This window comes from Rattus norvegicus, chromosome 8, assembly GCF_021556685.1.
Source record: "Rattus norvegicus strain SHRSP/BbbUtx chromosome 8, alternate assembly SHRSP_T2T, whole genome shotgun sequence".
NCBI classification, from domain to species: Eukaryota; Metazoa; Chordata; class Mammalia; order Rodentia; family Muridae; genus Rattus; species Rattus norvegicus.
In genome coordinates this window covers 96,730,490-96,743,448 of record NC_141541.1, presented here as the reverse complement: position 1 = coordinate 96,743,448, position 12,959 = coordinate 96,730,490, and the positions used below count along the sequence as shown (strand labels likewise).

Sequence of the window (12,959 nt, the reverse complement as noted above, 5' to 3'; positions counted from 1 at the left end):
AACAGATAAAGTATATCATAGATAAAACAGAGATTGGTTTTCTTCTTCCTGGAGCTTTTCCTACAGCATATTCTTCCTCTTCCCTCCCCAAAGTGTTTTAGTCTCATGATGGCTTGTATGTGGGTTCACTGTGGGTAAAGCCCTATGCCACCAGCTATTCCCTTTACATTTTCTGAAGCTGTCATCTGGCTATCTGGGGTTTCTTAGATCCTTTGGAGATAGTAAAAATGAATTAGTGATGGGGATTCCTGTCCAGGGAATCTTTCCACTCTTTATTTTTTTCTAATATTACACCATGATTTTTTTCAAACAGAGATAAGTGGAATATTACAGTAAGTACCATGTACCTATCAGCTAGAGTGTGTCATTAATATTACCACACTAGGTTTGTCATGTATGTATGTATGTATGTATGTATGTATGTATGTATGTATGTATACATGGATGCATGTTTATCCTTATCTCCAACTCTTAGGCCATCTAACTTTTTGGTAGGTGTTTCCAATTGCACTTAAGTACCAATAGGCTTATTTCTTAGTTCGCTGAGTGTGTGATGTGTCTCTGTCCTTGTCACTAACCATTTCACTATGATGAATGTGTTATTTATGCTGACTGGGAATTGATGAGAATATTAAAATCAAGGAATGATGTTTTAGAGCTAGGGAGATCCTTACTCTCTCCCTGGCATTTTGTTGGAACTCACAATCCTAACTTATGTCTCTTGACATCTCTTGCTTCTTTAAAAATGATCTTTCCGTTGTCATACAACATTCTATGAGTTTTCTTCAGATCTACCTTCCAGTTTATGAATGTTTCTCTTTACTTGAGTTTAATTTTAATCTACATAACTCATTAGGTGAGTTTCTCATTTTCTATGTCTGCTCAATGTAATAGAATATAACCTTTGAATTTATGTAACATACACAACTTCTAGAATTCATAGAACACACACAACTTCTAGAATTCATAGAATACACACACACACACACACACACACACACACACACACACACACACTTTCAGGAAAAGACTTTCAATTCCTTTTCAAATCTGCCTTGCTGATTTTGATAGAATTTTGGTGATTTTGTTACATTTCCTCCTTTTCTTTTTTATTACATATACTTATTATTTGATATTTGATAGTTTCTATATCTGTAATCTTGTTTGTAGAACTCTAGACTGTAGAGAGTTCTTGCTGATACATTCTCATAGTGACTTGTTTCCTTTAATGGTGAATGTGAATGCCCTCTGATTGGCACACCCATGTGACCTCAGCATGTCCTCTGCGTAAACTATACCCTCTAGAGCAGGCATTCCTTTGCCTCTGTTGGGTACCAGGGCATTACCATCAGAGAACATTTAAACTAGAGTCTTGATTTAGAGGTTTTGTTTGCTTGCTTGCGTTTGACAGCATACATAGTGTAAATTTAGGTCCTTATCTTTGTCGTCGGTGAGTAGCTTTAGATCAGGAATATTGAGATAGGAAGATGTCGTGCTGATGTTCTTGCTACCTTTCGTGAAGGAAACTGATGCTCAGAATTCTGGTCTTTAAGCTGCTATCTCTGATTGGATGGTACCTTTCTGAGTACCCAGGCTTAGGATGTGTCTCCTGGAGAGGAACTGGCTCCCTATTTGTTTGTCATCTTGATGGTTTGTGAATTTTTATTATTTCTGGTATTTGAAGACTTACCTTATTTTCCTGATAACTTCCCCATCATTAGCATTATGATTTATTAAATTCAATTAATATTTTTATTTGTTTTACACTCGAGGAAATATGAATATTGTGGGAAAGACACATGCATAATATACTTTGAAAACCAAAATAAGTTAGTCAGCGCCAAAATACACTTTTAGGTGAGACTCTCTATGGATACAGTTTTCTAGTTGGATTATTTTAGAGTGTGGGAGAAACCGGTGTAGTTAAAAATGATTAATGGAGAAAGAATAGAAAAAGATGGAAGAATTTCCATTATAAGCTATTTTCTATATGCCAAGCCAATGTGAAAGTCTCTATTTCTTGCCTTTGGGTTTTTATATGTATCATGAAATGAGTATTGCTAATTACAGAGTTCTAGATTTTCAAAGCTTTGGTGAGATAGCACATAAAGTATGGGAGATTTTATGGACAGTCCGAAGTGAGTGTAGTCTAGAGTTAACCTAGTGCTTCCTACTAAGACTCAAAAGGAAGCTGGGGAGATGGCGCTTGTTGTTCCTGCAGTGGCCTAAGGTTTGATTCTTAACACCTACACCTACACGGTGGCTCACAGCCATCCATGGCTCCAGTTCCAGGTAATCAATGCCCTCTGACTTCTGGAGGCATCAGACATGCACGTGGCATACATATACACAGATGGGACATTTATACACTCAGTAAAATAAGTATTCTAAAAAGACTGAAAAAATTTAAGCCTTTAATCAATGTACCATAAATATCCATATTATGAGATTCATTGTAAACTTTCAACTTGTGTACACAGTGGGTAGAGACAAAGTTAAGATGGTTTGTAGAGTGGTCTCAAACATTTATCATTTCTCCATAGTTACAAAAAAGGCATTGAAAATCTGCTTTACCTCCCCCATAGAGGCAAAGGGGAGGAGGGGTGAGAGAGGGGGTTTGTGGAGGGGAAACCAGAAAGGAGGATATCCTTTGAAATGTAAACACATACAATGATTAACAAAATAAACTGTTAAAATTAAGTTCTCAGTTTTAAAAATAGACCATATAATATCAAAATTTTGTATCCATCGATTCAGAATCAGAGTATAAGTGATGGACCTTAAGACTCAGATATCTTTCCTTCTTCTAAGTTTAAAGGCACACGTTTATGATAGTTTTGGCTGTACTCATCGCTGGTGCAGGTAAAAGTAACACTGGGAGAAGATGCGCCGATATTAGAAAGTCAATTTAAATCTGAAAAAGTTTAAAAATGTTGTCAAGTGATCAAAAAAGATCTGAAGTAATTGCAATATACTTTGTAATATTTAGTTACTTTTGTAAAGTAGCCCTTGAAACAAAATGAAGCTCGTTATATCTCTGAACTGTTAGAGAAAAACTGTATTAAAATTAAATGAAGAGGGTAAGAAAGAATATCTGTTTTCCTAGCTGTTTGAAATATACAATTAGTAGTTGCCATGCTTAGCTATCTTACCACTATAGTATGCTGCTATTCAGTCTACTCCGACATGCTAACCCAACCATTTCCCAGTGTCTGTTAAGCATTGTTCTCCCTGTTCTTTACTTCTGTGGAACTCACTTTCTCTCTGTAAGAGCACACGTGACCTTTGTCTTTCTGCGCCCGTGTCTGAGTTCACCTAATACACTGCCTTCCAGTTTCATCTGCTATCACAAATTACAGAATTCCATTCTTTTGTGGCTAAACAACAATATTTGCATATGATAGCACATTTTCTTTGCCTGGGCACCTGCTGATGGACATTTATGTTTGATTTTGTGTCTTGGCTATTGGGAAAAAGGCTGTGGTGAACGTGTGCCTGCAGATGTCTCTTTAATATACTGATTTTAATTTATTTTGACCCCCACCCACACTCAGAAGTGATGATACCAGATCACATAGCCTAATAGGACATTAACAGGTATTTCCTTGAATTTTCTTGGAGACATAGTCAATGTCATTGTACATGTAACAGGATCAAAGTGAAGTGTTAGATTCCATCTAATGGAATGGCAGAAGGCAAAACAACCAATGGGACAAAGGGCAGGGGAATCACATTGAATAAAATATTCTGATGAGTGTTGCTTCAATAAAGATGTCAATGAATTTACAGAAGATTTCTCAAGAAAGTTCCAAGATCTTTAAATAACTCAAAAATCTTCAACTCTGATAGATTTTGTACTTCACCCTGATGAAGTCCATTTTTTTATTCTCAAAAGCTGAATGGGTTAGGAGATTTAGCTCAGTGGTAGAGCACTTGCCTAGCAAGTACAAGGCCCTGGGTTTGGTCCTCAGCTGGGTGGTGGGGGTGGGGTAAATTTATAATGGGGTAATTTTATATATTTCCAACTGTGGTAAATTTATAAAGCTCCTTTGAACTTATAGCCAAAGATAGGATGTCTGGATTTCATGCCTGCATTCATTTGATTTGTTAAATAGAAGTAGTTTCTTTACAGAGTGGGTTTTAACTATGGAAGAGAAGGAGAATGACCTTGGGTCATTTGGATACATAGTCTGGATGTCTCTGAATGTCACTAAGTTTTGTCAGTTGTAGCGATTAAGACTTGTCTCAATCAGGGTTGTCCTAGATTGTCTTTGACATTTTCTGGGTAGGGACATTCCTGCTAGGAATGTCTTCTAGTTGTTTTAAACTGAGAACTCAGCTCACTGTTATGATTGATGCAACTATTGGCCAAAAACCTTATGAATCCAAACCTGATTGAAAAATTTGACAAAAAAAATCCAGGTACTGCTGTTCTGTGAGTCACAGCAGAGGAAGATGCCAAGGGCTTCTGTCTGTTAAAACTCAGAGATTTTGGCTAAGGAGGGGATGGCCTCTGTGTGGTATGATGGGGGACCTAAGACTTCTGGCCTCCTCCTAGGGCTACTTAATCAAGGCTATGGGGAGATCTGCTCTCAGCACAAACACTTTCAAAATGCTGCTGACTATGTAAATGGATGTGTGTCAAAACAAAGGGCAGTGGAGCAAAGGGATCAAAAGAAACTGGGCATTTTTACCAGCAGCTGAGACAGAGGAACAGTGATTAGTGAAAGACCAGCTGGAGAAAGGTAACTGTGGCCTAATCGCTAATCCCTTTGTCTCTGAGCATACAATATGAGTGAATAAGCTAGCATAGTCATTATGTAATATTATGCCCCCTTTTAACAATTACCTACCTAAATTACTAAATTAGATTGACTAATGACTATTGACTAATGAGTGCATTTAGTTTCTGATTACACAAAGGACAAAGGGACTGCTTTTAATTATATATGGTATGGCTATGAAAATAACAATAATTATTCTTTTATTTATTTGACTATATTACTGGTCATAAAAGAAGCTCGTTATTATATGATTATGTTAACTTTCCTATCAAAAGCATGTTCGTAACATTGATCAGGAATTGCATTTCAGTAGACTCTAGCAAGCACTGTGTGCTTTGGAAATGAATTGTGTTTGCTTTTAGAACATATTGCATGCTAAACAAAGTTTAACTCCTCATGGAAAATAGAATTCCTAGCCTTGGAATCAAATATCAGATGATTTTATTGACAGATAATAATTGTACATTTTCACGGATGCTCTGTGAGTTTTGGTGCACTTTTTACATAATATAACATTCAATTACCATGGTTTGATTCTTTCAAACATCTCAAATCTCCTTTCTAGCTCTTTTGACTTACATAATTTAATGCACCTGACCTTTTGTGTAACAGAGCGTAGGCACTCACCCCTCCCATCTGGCTGAGATGTAAGCTCCATAGACAGTAGAGAAAAGGGGTTGCTTTTTAAAATGGAGTTTACTCCATTGGATAAATGTTCACACTCTGACATCATGAATCCTCTGAAATGTCTAAAATTTGGGGCGGGGGGAGAGCTTGTTGATGTTGATGTTGTCCTTTGTCTAAAACACACACAGCGTTCAGCAGATCCTCAAAGGGGCGATGATTAAGGCCCCCACCTAGGATAATGATAGTTTCACAGGGGAGCTTTCTCTATAAATGCAGCAGATTGACTATATTTCTCAGAGTTTTCTAATGCCCATAGTCCTAAAAAGTCAAATGTTTGACAAAACAAAATGGGTCGTTCTATTAAAGTTTTAATAAAAGTATTATAACAGTTTTTGAGGACTCTAGCATTTTATGACACATAAAACCTGTGAGCTGTTTCCATGTAACATGAATGACTTAGATGTGTGATTTCACCTAACTGTATAACCCAGTCTCAGAATTTGTTTGGTTTTTACTTTGTCATGTTCCAAGTTTTCACATGCACGGCCATTTAACAGTGTTTAGAATTAAGTAATTAAGTTATGAGATGATTAAAACTTTAGGATAGCATCTCCCCTCTCCTCTCTCCCTCTCTCCTTATTCCTTCTCTCTTTCTTCCTTCCCACCTTCCTTCTCCCCTTCTCCCTCCTCCTCTTCTCTTTCTTTCCTCCTTTCCTACCTCTCTCCCTTCCAATCTCTTTTATTTCTTCCTTCTTTCCTTACTTTTGTTCTTTTCTTTTAATAGTACACTAAAAACTAGTATGTCGTGTAAAGAATGTTGTGCAACAACGACCACAATTAATACACCTCGAATACCCCAATTTTTAAATTTATTACTTGTAATTTGTTTCTCTAAAGTGGAGAAAGAAAATAAAGGCTCCTACCTAATGAAAGAGGAAAAAGAAATAACTGTCCTCATTAAACTAACATCTGATCTCCTGTAGTTCCAACTTTCATTTTGAAGCATTAATAACTTGTCATTTGTGGAAATACTTTGAATAGCATAAGGCCTTGATTGACTGCAGGGTTGTAACTCAGTCACCAGCCTCTTCTGACATCACATCCCTAGGGGTGTGGCTGAGGCCTTAGGAATGGCAGCAAAGTCCCAAGCCTGAATTACAGCTTTGTTATTCAATCCAACCCAGGCTTTGTTATTTATAGTACAGAGAAACAGAGTTCGAACTTTCCGAAAGAGGAAAACAATAAATCAAGCTAACAAGATGACCGACTCTAATATTAAAATATAAAGCTCTATGATGTAGGGGGAGAAAAATTAATGAGGATGTGACGTGAGGTTATTAAAGGTGTGATGGGCAGGAGACGGGATGGATTATGGGCAAATGAAATGAAGTATTTCACTAGAAGGCAGTCGAGTGCTATGGAAGTTATTAAATGAACAGTCAACAGAGCCAGCCCCGTTACCATAGTGACCTAATACAGATGAACTTTCTTTGAACACCCTTGCACCAATAGCTCCCATCTTGCTATGTGGCACACAATAAGAACAGGATGCAAATACTGTGGAGTTATTTCACCATCACTGATGTTGCTTTAGAGCATTTCCTACCTGAGATGGGGAGCCATGACGCCGGGGGAAGCCTGAAACCAAGATAAGCAAAGATGGCTTGGGGTGGTCATCAAATCCTAAATTTGTCATTTAAAGGTTATAATATGGGTGTGAGGATGACTGTGTTCTTCTTCATGGAAACAGTGTAGGAATCAAGATGTGGACCAGTGACCATCGAGGATGTTGGATGACTCTGTCACCAGTAACAGAGTTAGCACTAAACCCAGTTTCTCAGTGTACAGCCTTTAACCTCCCTGAGTTGTTTCCGAAATCCACCTACATACTCACTCTTCCTCTCTCCCTCATCATCCCGTCAAAACTTTAAGCCTCATTTCCTGTCTAGCAGTTAATAAAAGAAAAGCGCCACCCCCACAGCCTTCCCCAGGCCACCCTCCCATCCCTTTAGATTTATAAGCCTTTGTCTTAGAGTTGGTTTTCTCACCTTTGTTTAGCGTTTATCAGCTTGTTAGACCAGGGATATTGAAATGGGATGGATTCAAGCAAAGATTCAGACCCTAACATAGTATGGCTGGCTATGAAAATCAGTATCTAAGTTAGTACCCTTGAAGGCTGGTCTTAACAGGAACGATTTCCTCTTCAAAAGCAATTTCAAGACGACCTGTTTGTAGGTCTTAGTTTGCTAATGTTGTCTGAGAGCCAATGTGTGATGAAGCGTTTTTAAAAAATGCATTGTGTTACCATAAAGTATTTTATACTTTTAGTTTTCTTGGGGGGAAAGCTGTTCCTCCATAGGCCACAGTTTGCATCTACAACAATTTGTCAAGTGGTTGCCATAAAAATAAAAACTGCGTGGCTTAAACTAGAATTTATTTTCTCACAGATCTTGGGGCCAGGAGTTCAAGAACAAAGTACCACAGACTTGCTTTCTCCTGATGTTACTCTCCTTGGCTTGTGGCTGCCTGTCACTTCACATGGTCTTTATACAAACGAGCCCACACCTCATCCTTTTAGAACACTAGTCAGAATGAATCAGGAACCACCTTAAGGGTTTCATATTATTTAAGAGATCTTTTTTCTAAGTCATCTCTGAAGTAATGGCAATTAAAGTGTCAACATATAAGTTCAAGGCACTTCTGCCCATGACGGTATCACAGTCTCTTTATCATGAACAGGAAGAAATTAGGACCCGGAGAGAAAGTATCTACAGTTGCACAGGTAATTACTGACATAACTGCTATCAATATTTGAGGTCAGATTTAGTAGTAAGACTATATGTGGTTAATATTTAACCAAAAAAATATTGTAGAAGGGAATGTGAAGTAGCAATAGTAGCAATTTAATTCACATTTATTGAATGATTGATGACATCTGCTAAGTAGAGATAAGAATTAATTATAGTTTTGTACCTTTAAAAATGTGTGTGGAGATGATACATAGATAGAGAAAAAGAACAGGGGAACCAAAGGAAAAAACTGGCCACATTCTGTCTCTCTCTCTCTCTCTCTCTCTCTCTCTCTCTCTCTCTCTCTCTCTTGCACACACACACACACACACACACACACACACACACACACACACACACATTAGTAAGGGTAGGTCTTCCCTGATAGCTACGGGAAAAGCAGAAGGGCCAAAAAGGTTCCTGTGAATGAACTCCCCTCCTGCACAGCTCCCCTAGTCTCCCAGATGTAGCTATGGGAGGAGCTTAATGGAGGCAGAAGCCAATACCTTGGTACCAGTTCAAATACTGGAACAGGTTTGATGTTTGCAAATGAATAAAAATAATATTGAATGAATAATGGATAATGAATAATGAATAAACAATTCACTAAGCATGGAATAATATGGTCTAAAATTGCAGTCTGAAATGGCCCCATCATAGAAACCTTTGCCTGTATTCAAGGCAAACAGAAAATCTAATTCTTTTGCAGTAGCAGAAACAAGCTCTACAATTAGTTAATACTGTGCATTTAAAATGACTATTACATCTGCCCCTAGCAGCGTGGCTGCTGTGTCACATGTGTGTCAGTCAGTAGGTGGCAGAGAGGAGAGAGGCTGTGTCTATCTCAGGGTTCTGATCTACGAACATCTGAGTGATTAGTAGCCTAACATTCCCTGAGAAAAGCAAGACTGACATGGTCACCAGATTGGTGTCAGACAGGCCCAGAGTGGGCTCCCAGGATGGGGATCAAGCCAGAGACTAGAAGAACCCAATCTGGGGCCTTGAGCCTTGGGCAGGAGTGAACCCAAAGCAAACAATCCCTACAAGGAGCCACTCAGATGGGCTGGGTGAGGAGCAAGCCTGAGATGACCACCAGACTGGTGCCATGGGGCCGAGACTGGGAGCTCATTCTGGTGCTATGTAGGCCTGGGGCAGGCAGATGAGGACTGAGATGACTCCTGCCCTGTGTCATAATGCACAGGCAGGGCATAGCACTCCCGAGACCACTCCTGAGATGACCCAGACTCTCAGAGACCCCAGGCACCGCTAAGAGGAACAAGTAAGTGGTAGAGAAATGGAAGAGAAAGAGAAACAGAAGGATTTGGGTGCAATGAAGGGAAGCAGAGCTGGAGACTCCAGGGTAGTGAGGAACAGCTTTATGTGAGAAGCTGGTCCTGGCCTGTGCTGCCACTGTGGAGGGGTGGCCTGTCTGGGTCTGAGTGTTATACATAACTGGCCCCACTCCTTACTTGGGCATTGTGAGAGATGTGGCCCTGAGGCCTTGAGAGGAGGAGAGGTGACCCCACCCATAGCCAGTTGCATTGGGAGAGTAGACTCTGAACAATGCATGAGTTTTGGGTGAGCTAGTGCCAAGCATATGAGCATAGTAGAGCTGGCCCTACCATTTGTCTCCCCTGAAGTGGCATGATCGAGGAGGAGATACCCTCCTTCCACTCCCCACCTCACCACATGCAGCAGGTGGGAGAACTGGTCCTGGGGTCATGAGAGCAGGAGAGCGGGCCACACCCCTCACCAGCTCCAGCACTTGGGAGAGCAAGCCCTGGACCTCACCTGGGCAGCACAGTAGAGCTGACCCTAATGGCTGGGATGCCGGCGAGTAGGTCCTGAAGGTGCCAGTGTGGGAGAGATGGTTCCACAATTTGTCTGCCATGTGGCAGTGTGGGCAAGTGAGAGATGCCCTTCCTTATTCTTGGCCCTTGCAATCTATGGCAGGCAGGAGAGCTGGCTCTGGGTTGTGAGAATAAGAGTGCAGTGGATCAAGGACCTCCACATCAAACCAGACACACTCAAACTAATAGAAGAAAAACTAGGGAAGCATCTGGAACACATGGGCACTGGAAAAAATTTCCTGAACAAAACACCAATGGCTTATGCTCTAAGATCAAGAATCCACAAATGGGATCTCATAAAACTGCAAAGCTTCTGTAAGGCAAAGGACACTGTGGTTAGGACAAAACGGCAACCAACAGATTGGGAAAAGATCTTTACCAATCCTACAACAGATAGAGGCCTTATATCCAAAATATACAAAGAACTCAAGAAGTTAGACCGCAGGGAAACAAATAACCCTATTAAAAAATGGGGTTCAGAGCTAAACAAAGAATTCACAGCTGAGGAATGCCGAATGGTTGAGAAACACCTAAAGAAATGTTCAACATCTTTAGTCATAAGGGAAATGCAAATCAAAACAACCCTGAGATTTCACCTCACACCAGTGCGATTGGCTAAGATCAAAAACTCAGGTGACAGCAGATGCTGGCGAGGATGTGGAGAAAGAGGAACACTCCTCCATTGTTGGTGGGATTGCAGACTGGTAAAACCATTCTGGAAATCAGTCTGGAGGTTCCTCAGAAAATTGGACATTGAACTGCCTGAGGATCCAGCTATACCTCTCTTGGGCATATACCCAAAAGATGCCTCAACATATAAAAGAGACACGTGCTCCACTATGTTCATCGCAGCCTTATTTATAATAGCCAGAAACTGGAAAGAACCCAGATGCCCTTCAACAGAGGAATGGGTACAGAAAATGTGGTACATCTACACAATGGAATATTACTCAGCTATCAAAAACAACGAGTTTATGAAATTCGTAGGCAAATGGTTGGAACTGGAAAATATCATCCTGAGTGAGCTAACCCAATCACAGAAAGACATACATGGTATGCACTCATTGATAAGTGGCTATTAGCCCAAATGCTTGAATTACCCTAGATCCCTAGAACAAACGAAACTCAAGACGGATGATCAAAATGTGAATGCTTCACTCCTTCTTTAAATGAGGAAAAAGAATACCCTTGGCAGGGAAGGGAGAGGCAAAGATTAAAACAGAGACTGAAGGAACACCCATTCAGAGCCTGCCCCACATGTGGCCCATACATATACAGCCACCCAATTAGACAAGATGGATGAAGCAAAGAAGTGCAGACTGACAGGAGCCGGATGTAGATCGCTCCTGAGAGACACAGCCAGAATACAGCAAATACAGAGGCGAATGCCAGCAGCAAACCACTGAACTGAGAATAGGTCCCCTATTGAAGGAATCAGAGAAAGAACTGGAAGAGCTTGAAGGGGCTCGAGACCCCAAAAGTACAACAATGCCAAGTAACCAGAGCTTCCAGGGACCAAGCCACTACCTAAAGACTATACATGGACTGACCCTGGACTCTGACCCCATAGGTAGCAATGAATATCCTAGTAAGAGCACCAGTGGAAGGGGAAGCCCTGGGTCCTGCTAAGACTGAACCCCCAGTGAACTAGTCTATGGGGGGAGGGCGGCAATGGGGGGAGGGTTGGGAAGGGAACACCCATAAGGAAGGGGAGGGGGGAGGGGGATGTTTGCCCGGAAACCGGGAAAGGGAATAACACTCGAAATGTATATAAGAAATGCTCAAGTTAATAAAAAAAAAATGAAAAAAAAAAAAGAAAATAACCAATTTAAAAAAAAAAAAAGAGTGCTGGCCCTGCCCCTCATGTGCTGCAGCACTCAGGAGAGAAGGCCCCTCACTATAGTGAGACTTCTGGAATTTTGGTTTCTTAAACACACACACACACACACACATGCACACACACACACGCACACGCACACACACACACACACAGAGAGAGAGAGAGAGAGAGAGAGAGAGAGAGAGAGAGAGAGAGAGAGATTGATTATAAGAATATGTTTTATTTTAATCCTAGATATGGAGATGCTGCTTTGGACTGTCTGAAGCAGCTGACAATGATTTGCCTCATGCTTTAGCAGAGGCATGGTTTTGCCAAATGCAGATAGTTTCTGTGATTGTATGACATTTGGAATTTTGGGAACTTTTCAGAGGGTATTTAATGCTAGAGTTGATAGGCGGTTGTTGGTCATTCGGGGAGGTTGGTTATGGTTTGTAGTTGCTGTGGTCAAAGAAGAAACAAAAGGAAAGAAATTAGTGTCAGGGGGTCCTAATTTCTCTCTCCCCTCTATCCTTCTTTCTCTCCTATTCAGTGTTGGGAGGTAAAACTCAGAGGGGGGGGCAGGATGAAGGGTAGGAAAAGGAAGCACCCACAAAGTAGAAAAGACTAGATACTCTGCCCCTTGCCTGGGCAGCACAGTAGAGCTGGCCCTTGATGTGGGAGTTGCAGGTAAGCTACCCTTGAGGGTGGGCATGGGGGAGAACCAGGCCTGTTTCTTAACTGTGAAGTGGCATCTCAAGGAAGAGAGCCCCCCTACCTTTTGTCTTCACTATCTATAGCAGCAAAAGAGCTGTTCCTGGGGTGAAAAGAGTGGGACTGGTCATGTCCCTTACCAGCTGCAACACTTGAGAGAGCAAGCCTTGTCTGGGCAGCAGGGTAAAGATGGCCCTGGTGTGGGGAGTTGCTGGAGATCCAGCCCTGAAGGCATGAGAGTGGGCTGACCAGTTTGGATACCTGTCAAGACCAAATCCAGGACTTTGAATTGGCCTGCCCTAATATCTACTCATCAATGAACTGCTGGACTGCATGAAGGGGGTGGTCCTACAGATCCAAGCCCACAGGATCTCCATGG

The 12,959-nt window shown here is 41.0% G+C and overlaps 1 pseudogene; it reads left to right on the top strand.

Moving 5' to 3' along the window:
- Positions 1-8,965: 8,965 nt before the first annotated feature.
- On the top strand, positions 8,966-9,091 carry LOC120094499 (small nucleolar RNA SNORA17; annotated as a pseudogene).
- Positions 9,092-12,959: the final 3,868 nt, after the last annotated feature.